The sequence below is a fragment of the Geospiza fortis genome, unplaced genomic scaffold (genome assembly GCF_000277835.1).
Source record: "Geospiza fortis unplaced genomic scaffold, GeoFor_1.0 scaffold666, whole genome shotgun sequence".
Taxonomy (NCBI): domain Eukaryota; kingdom Metazoa; phylum Chordata; class Aves; order Passeriformes; family Thraupidae; genus Geospiza; species Geospiza fortis.
In genome coordinates, this window is record NW_005054470.1 from 1082977 (window position 1) to 1091483 (window position 8507).

The 8507-nt window shown below is 37.2% G+C and overlaps 1 protein-coding gene across 2 annotated transcripts in view; it reads right to left on the minus strand.

Annotated features, from left to right (window-relative positions):
• Positions 1–8507, minus strand: part of JAKMIP1 (janus kinase and microtubule interacting protein 1) — a 144540-nt gene that overhangs the window by 85117 nt on the left and 50916 nt on the right. For both annotated transcript variants that reach the window (XM_031062839.1, XM_014309939.2), the window contains exon 2: positions 6611–6804. The gene's annotated coding sequence lies outside the window, so the exon portion shown is untranslated. The remainder of the gene's footprint in view (positions 1–6610; positions 6805–8507) is intronic.

Here is an 8507-nt window from a genome sequence, read left to right on the forward strand (position 1 = left end):
GATGACTCAAGAGAGAGTAGGAACCTCAATGAGAGGAAACCCGGGGCTGTCTAACACTTAATTGCATCTTGAATATTTATTATTTTGTAAATCAATAGGATAGATTGAGAGGTCAGGCAAGTGTAAGGAGGAGAAAAGGTGCTTCTGGATGTGATATTAGTTACCAGCTGAACAGTAAAGCAGAAGGGACATGATTTCATTCCACTCTGATCTCAATAATTATTTTGTGCTGCTGATCACCTTTGCTAAGTCTATAAGCTGCCTCATGTTGTGCCAGACAGCTCATCACACCCTCACCTCTCTGCTCCAGCACAGCAGAGCCACACAGCTCTGTGCAGAGCAGCACGAGCCCATCAGTCAGCACAAACAAAGAATTACACAACTTCTTCACCTACCAAGGGATGGCTCAACTTTCACACAACTTACCATTAAAATCAGGACTCTTAGCCAAAATGAATGTATCAGCCTAGTCCAGTAATATATAGGAAGACTGACAAAAGAACATGCTGCATTTTTTCCAAGGTTCCCATCGTGGTCCATTTTTGAAGCCAAGTTCCTCAGTTCCTGAGATCTAAGTAAGAATATACACTGCAGAACTGGCAGTTCTGTAGCGAAGACTGAAGACTGATAGAATTTCCAATACGGAAATTGGAAGGTATCTGGCTGTGCTCAAGAATTTAGGACCTCAACCTTGTGTTTGATTACTTCATCAAGGACTCCTGCTCAGCTTCAGTGTTCTTGAACCCCACATGCAAATCTAATTTCAAATCTTACTGGATAACTATTATTCTTATCTTATTGGCCTCAGGCTAAGGCTTGATGGATTTTGCTTCCATCTACAGTTCTGTCAGAGATTCCTTGTATTTTCTCTACCAAATCATTTATCTCTCAGTAAAGTAGGCATGACACTGTATTCTGAGGACAATACTATAAAATAAGAGACTAGATTCATGTAAGGAGAAATGAAACTTAAGAGACCTAGACAGACCCTGCAATTTTTTTTGCAGGAATCATCCAATTCAGTGTCCAACAAAACTGCAATTCCCTTGGAAGATCTGTTAACTTTCTCACAGCAGAGCTCTGATAATCAGCCAGCTAAAACTGGTATTTCAAACACTGGTATTTGAGTGAATGCTCATTGCAGTGAACAGAGTTTAAGTCACTCTGGGGACTGGCTGATGCAACTGCATCACCTGGCATAAAATATTTAAACTGGGTGTTTTAGCCAGACAGGAGCTTCTTTCCCCTTTCAGCTCTCTGAAAGGGAGCTGTGCAATGGCTTCAAACTACAGGCAGGGAAAAGCACAGCTAGATATTAACACAGCAAGAGCCTGGAGACAAACTTTTGCTTCTCTCTCTGGTTAAACAGGACAGAGACAAACATGACAAAGCACAAGAAAAGCACAGAACAGAAACTGTGAACTGTGAACTCTTTGTGCAACCATCTTCCAATACCCACAAATAGAGAACGCTTCACCACCGTGAGAAGACTACAAATAAAATTCCCTTCTGCCAACTGCCAGCAAATTTGATTCAAACCATTCCAGACTTGCTGGAAATGCTGTTGGCAAGTCGGCCACCAGAAATACAAATGTGCTCTCTGAAGATACCAAAAGTTGAATGTGGCTGCCATGAACAGTTGCAGAAAATATATTTATCCAGATACAGGTATCAGCATCACAATTTTAAGGATAGCGTCCCACAGAAGGTTAAAAAGATGCATTCAGTCATGGTTTTTCATTAAAAAGAGGGAAACAGGCAAGTAGATATAAATATAAAACTCCAGAAATACTCTGTGACACACCACTATAGACTGTGACACTTTCTGTTGTCCAGATCAGACTGCCCCAAAGTATTCTGAAGCTCAGAAATTAATCAATGCACAAACACACACACACAAACACACACACATATATATATATACATATGGAAATAAAGTTTCCTAAATTAGGGATAATGTTACACAGAACCAGACTACTTGAACATACAACTTTGAGTGCTTTAGTATGCAACTTGTGCATGCAGCTTATGGGGATATTCAATTTATGGGGCACTGTACCCTAAACTGCTGAGTGCTGTCATAGCCAAGCTGATTTGGACATTTAGGAGGACTAAAAAGTGATTTGTTATTCACTCCAAAGGAAACATCCTGTCTCTTTACCTATATAATGTCACTCCTTCGCTGAGAATCAAGATTGCATTTCACTACACTGTTTCAGAGAGCAAATTGTGAAGATAGTTGCAGTGTTTTGCAGAAAGTTGAGGCCAAGACATGTCACCTAAAGCTTACATAAGTCCCAATGGTTAAATGAAAAATGTTTATGCTTCATTGCTTCAGAACACAACCTCCTTCTTGCCATGGTGCCTGCAAAGAAGGCTATTCTCTGGAAGATCTAAATGGCTGCTAATCATCTGTGACCATAGACAAAAATTTTTATTCAAGTTGTATTATCATGTAAATCTGACACAGTTGCAATCCTATCTATGAATCTGGTTGTGTAGAAATATCTTCCTATAGTTTCTGCTCTTAATTGATGCTCTTGGTGTTCAGTTCTGTTCCTCTTCTCACTTCATCTGCTAAAAGAGTGGCAGAGGGAAGCCTCAAATTTGGGGTGCTGGCAGTGACTTTACAAACTTAGTCTTAATGAAGACTCAGTGGAAAAATATGGAAATAGGTATTGCCAAGAACTATTCTTTCTACACCATCTCCCTAAACTTGAGGTGAAAGGCGAAATCAGATTTTCCTTAAAGTTTAAGGTTATCATAGCTATGGCAATAACACTGTAATTTTTCACCTCCTACATAGCAAACCTATACTAGCAAAACTGTAAATCAAGACTTGGCTGTTACCTGTGTACATTGCCCTTGCACATGAAAGGGGAAATGCTGAAATGCTTCCTGTTTCAGTGAACAACGTGAAAACTGGGAGTTCTTAAGTGAAGCCATGCTCATTCCCCTCCCAGGGCATATATATTTAAATTGCTACACTACAAATACATACTACTTATTAATTTTTTTGCAGAAGAGACATCTGGAAACATCACAAAGATCTTCACTAACACTTCCCAAATGTTGTAAGGGATTAAGAATTGAAAATTTCTAGAAGTTTGCTTTGAAATGTGCAAGTCTTCACCAGTAAATAAGAAGGCTATATGTTTCCTTTCATTGTCCCAGAGTCTGCATTTTTAATTCTTACACTGATTGTTGGAAGTTAATTGAAATGCCCAAATACTGTCTGCCTCCCTTCTACTACAAAATCTCACATTTTTGTCTTGTGTTGTAATAAGATTCAGCACAACTGTATAAATGTAGTACATGCAGATGTGCACAGAATGGGTTTCCTTCAGAAAGGATAAGTTGCAGGTGTTGAGATTAAAATTAGTGTCCTTCAAGATTTTTCTCCTAGAAATCAATGTTTACACAATGCTATGCATAGAACAGGATTTCGCCCACGTGCATACATATATTGCTGTAATAAAATCCTATTATCAAAGCTACTTAATATTCAAAACACCATTTGGAGCTATTGGCATTACAAATTAATTGAATCCAAGAGCTAAGAAAAACAAACAAAAAGCTGGAAAGGCAACCATAACTACGAGAGAGCCTATTTATCAAGAAAAAGCACCAGATGCTGTAAAACTGGTATATCCTAAGGAATTCTCAGAACTGCCAAGTTTATGGTCTCTCACTACTGTTTATTGAATGCACAACACATAGGTACAGGTTTCTCACAGTTCATACCTTTTTTTTCCCATTCATACTCATTTGTGAACATACAAGGAGCTCCAGAAAAGTCTGAAGATTTGCTGTGCTTTAATACTGGACAGCAAGCCTGATATATTTGAGAGCCCTTTCCATGGTGTCAGAAAAGTCTGTTTACTTTTCTTTTTAAGACCTCTTGCAAACACTCAGCACATAGATGATTACTTTTAGATGACTAAGTGCAACGTCCCTTATCTTATCTCAACACAACCATAACCAACCACAGACTTATCTAGTGGCAAAACCTGTGTGGGAATTCTGCCAGCAGCTGCACAGCCACCAGCCACCCAAATGTACTAGCTTGTTACATTTGCAAGTAAGAAAACCTCTTTAGATACAAGCATGTTATAGTACTTGTTTTCTGTGTTTGGAAAATAATGGATCTGTAATCACGTGGCAGTGAACATAAGTAATACTTGTATAGAGGATTAGTCAGCACAGGTTGTTTTTTCAAAGGATGTTAAGAAAAAATGGAAACATGAGAGCAATACCAAAGTTTATCTCAATTTAATTTTCAGTATTCAGAGAAAGAAGGAAAATATCAATCTTTGATAGATTTCATGATCAGACAGCAAAAGAAAGAAAGGGCCATTTTAAAAAATGTGCCTGGTCCTATTGCAGGGCAGGCATGCTGCAGCAATCCTAAATTTTCACAGAAGCATCCAGCCATTCTCTAAAGCAAAGTGCCAGCTCCCAGCTGCATGGCATAGCAGCACCATTCCTGCATGAATGCTTGTGTTTGCACTTCCAGTCTGAGGAGACACTGGGAACAGATCAGGAATAGTCTAGACAAATAATAAGACATTGACATGCAAGAAATATAATCAAAAAGAAAAACAGGGACCACATAGGCAAGATTTTTTTTCCCATAGCATTGGGTAAATGTGCATAAGCAATCCAGAAGATGAAACCCCACTGTGCAAATTTTCATAAGTCAGTTCCAACTGTTAGGAAAGATACAGATAATTGGCACATGATGAAATCACTTTCCAAAACACACTAGCTGTTGAAGACTCATGTTTAGAACATTTCATCTTTATTATGCAGAGTCAGCTAAACAAACTATTAAGTCTAAATCAATTTTTTACTCTGTGTTCCACTGTTTGAATGAACAGGAACAGAGCAGTCTAAAGGACAACAGGGGGATAATAATCTTTAAATAGCATCCTTTTGAAATTTAAAAACTAAAATACATTTACCTTCACAGAAAGCCAAGTGATAATAGCCATCAGCTGGGTTTAGAGTTCAGCATTTTAATTCTTTCTAAAATCAGCATCAATTACTTTCTGTTATGATTAAGTAAATGTGTAAATAATCTTTTTAGATAAATCTATAACTGAAGTTTCTCATGAATTTACCATGAAGTGTTAAATCCAGTCAGAAGAAGATGAACTACCCTCCCAGGTACAGAGGAGAGAATTTAGTAGTCACATCAGTTTATCTGTTGCTCCCAAAACAAATTTAGTTACAAAGTAGAAATTACAAATGAAAATAATTATTCTCTATAATGAAAGCTAATTACTTTAGCAAATATTAAATTATTTTAGGCACTCTTTTTCACTATTTATGTTTCTTTATAATGACTACACTATAATGAAATTCTGTGGAGTGTTAAAATCAAATATACCAGAATGAAATAGCAGCTGTATTTGAGTGTCACAGAAAACGGACCCCAAGACTCATTCTATATCCTACATTTTTTACTTTATTGTTTCCTTTTCATGGCTTTTTTATTAACAATCATGCATTCTACAGCTGTCAGTTCCCACAGCACTTGCCTTATTTAGTGTCATAGTTTTCTATTCAGAGAAGGAAGTGTTCACCATGCAGTATACTAAATATAACAAGGTATATTTCAAATTAAGCAAAATTTGTGAGTAGCAAAGAGGCAACAGTTTCAATATGCAAACTACAAAACAGCCATTGGGAAAGGATATTTCCTGGGTTACTGCTGCTTTTGTTTTCTTTCTGTACAACAGTTTCCTGGCAAGCCTCAATTATATTCTCAGTATCTTTCTAGATAAAAATGTCTTTTTCTAGGGATCATTTTGCTGCAGAAAGAGCAGTTACACAGAGCAGGGGTTTACTATTTCCTAATATTTCTAAGCCTAAAAACTCTGTCATCACTGCAGGACTACCACAAGATGAAAACACAAAAAATTGGGCACGGTGTTCAATTGTCATCCTTACCGTACTTCTGTAATGGGAGGAACAGGCAATTTCAAGATGATCCTTGAAGTAAACAAAATATTTTGCTGGGGTTTATGCATGGCATGCATATCTGCCTGCTGAATACCCAGATATGCACACATTATAAACACATAAAAGTCAGCAGAAGGTTGAGAAAGTCTGCAAAGGAGCTTAGGTCTCTTGACTGAGACCAAAGCAACTAAAGCCTTTCTTCTTTACTGATGGTGACAGATATAGCTGAGGTAACACAGTGCTCAAGTTAGCAAGTATATAATAAATACAAGTCACTAAGCACCCTTCTGTACTGCACATCTTAGATGCCATGAGTGGTAGTGGTGGTGGGGAAACAACTTAAAAAATTAATAAAGAAATCACAAGTGAGAAAATGTTTATATCAAGAATCTGTTCAGTGAATCCAGAAAACATCTCTATAAAGAGAACAAAAGCACCTCACAAAAAGACAAAAGGTTCATACAGATTTGATTTATTTTATTGCCTGTGAAATCTTGTTGTGTTTAGAAATCTCTCTCAGTACAAAAAAAATGTCAAACTTGAGGCTTCAAATGATATTGTCTCTAATAAAATGATAGCATCATATCTGTATGGCAGATTAATTCTCTTCCTACCCGACCAACATGCTGGCAATGCACAGTACCTTTCTCTTGTCCACAGGTTTCTGAGGCAGTTGTGTTTGATTTCAATTTAAAGAGGTGAAGACTGAGCAACACAGCAGCTGAGTCACAAGCTATGTTTGTTCTGGGACTTTCCACACCACAGCTCCTAGTCCTGTTGGACTGTTCTCCTTTTCATCACCAAGGAGGGCTTCCAGAGCAGTATTAGTGACATCATCTGTTAAACAAAAGAAAAGAGATTTAATACAAATCAGATTTCATTAAAAGCTTTGATGATAGCAATGCAATGAAAATTTATTTACACAGAGTAACAAAACACAGCAGAATAAGGTATCATGTAAAATCGAAAGTGTGGCATCTTCTCTCCATTAAGAACACACATGGAATGGTGGCCTTTCCTAGATGGTCCTCAGTGAAAACAGGATGGAAGCTGCTAAGCTCCTTGGCAACTAGAAGAGGTCAATCCAGAATGTTACCTCTGTCTAGCTTACACTAAATTTGTATTCCATTTCAACACAAGTTATTGGGTTTTGGAATACCTAAATTGTCATGGTGGCCACCTATAAATTGTCACTTACAGATTGTCCGCTGCCAGGAATCTTTATAAATACCAAAAGTATACCAACATAAGTTATCATGTGTCATACTGAAAGGAGGACAAAACTAAATTTTAGAAAAATTGAATTCTGCTCTTGAAGATAATTATCACAATTTCCTTTCTGAAAAAGACAATGGTTGGGACCTTGATATTGTCTTACTTCATATTTCTTTACAATACTTCAATGTACTTTGATCACAAGGGGAAACAACAGAAGCATTTGTGTTTTTGTTGATGTTCACAGCATGTTAATTTGAATTGGTATTTCCCATGCACAGAAAAAATTACAGAAATAAAATTATCATTATGGGGTATCTTCATGGAAAATATCACTCTGAAAGTTTAATGACTGAAAGCAATACAAGTTCCTTAATGAGTATCATTTACCTCAGTTTTCCTAGAGTCTCTAAACACCTTTAACTACACCTTTCACGGCAGAGTGAAAAAAAGAAAGTAAAAAAAGTACTAAATCTTCTAACGAAAAGAAGTACTAAATCTTCTCTTGGTATACCCCTTGTGTTAGAGATTGAGGACAAGTGAATTGAACAAGCCAAACAGATTTCAGCAATGTCTTAAGCAGACATGGCTGTATGGGGTCTCCAAAGCAGAGAGCTGGCAGACAACACAGAACAGGTCAAACTCTGCCTTTTGGGCAACACAGCTGGAAGCCAGACAGAACTCCACATATGAACTGTGCTGAAACACGATGGATACAGCTACTATTATGTACAATGTTCAAATCTTCACAAAAAATATATTTCACATAAAATACATCAGGATTGCATCCAACAGTATCAGTCCCAAAAACATAATTTCAAAACCACTTGCCTTGCTGTGAAATCCTGCATTTCTCTCTAGGGGTTTGTTTAAGGCAACACCATGTATTCTGTTTTTAGTGGTTTAAAACCATAATCCTTTATTTGTTCAATAAAGACAGACATCTAGGTAGTGTTTAATGGAGAAAGGAAATCTGCATACTCATTTCCTTAGGGCCAAATTCACTGCTGTGATAGAATACTTTGAAAAGGATGAAAGTACAGCTAGGGCCAGATCATGGCAGAAGATCAAAGTGCTGAAACAGCTTAGTTGGCATATTTAAGTAGCACAAAACACTGGAAAAGAGGAATTCAATTTATTTATATAGTAACAAAGCTCCTCAGGCCAAGCACCTCTATTTTTCATGACGTCAGATACATCTCACTTTACTCCATCTTCATCATCCTTTTTGAGCTGCCCTATTCTTAAGTATTCCAATATTGTTATTCCACATAAAAAATTTTGCTGCTTTCTTCTGGCCTTCAGTTAGCAATCTGAGTACATTT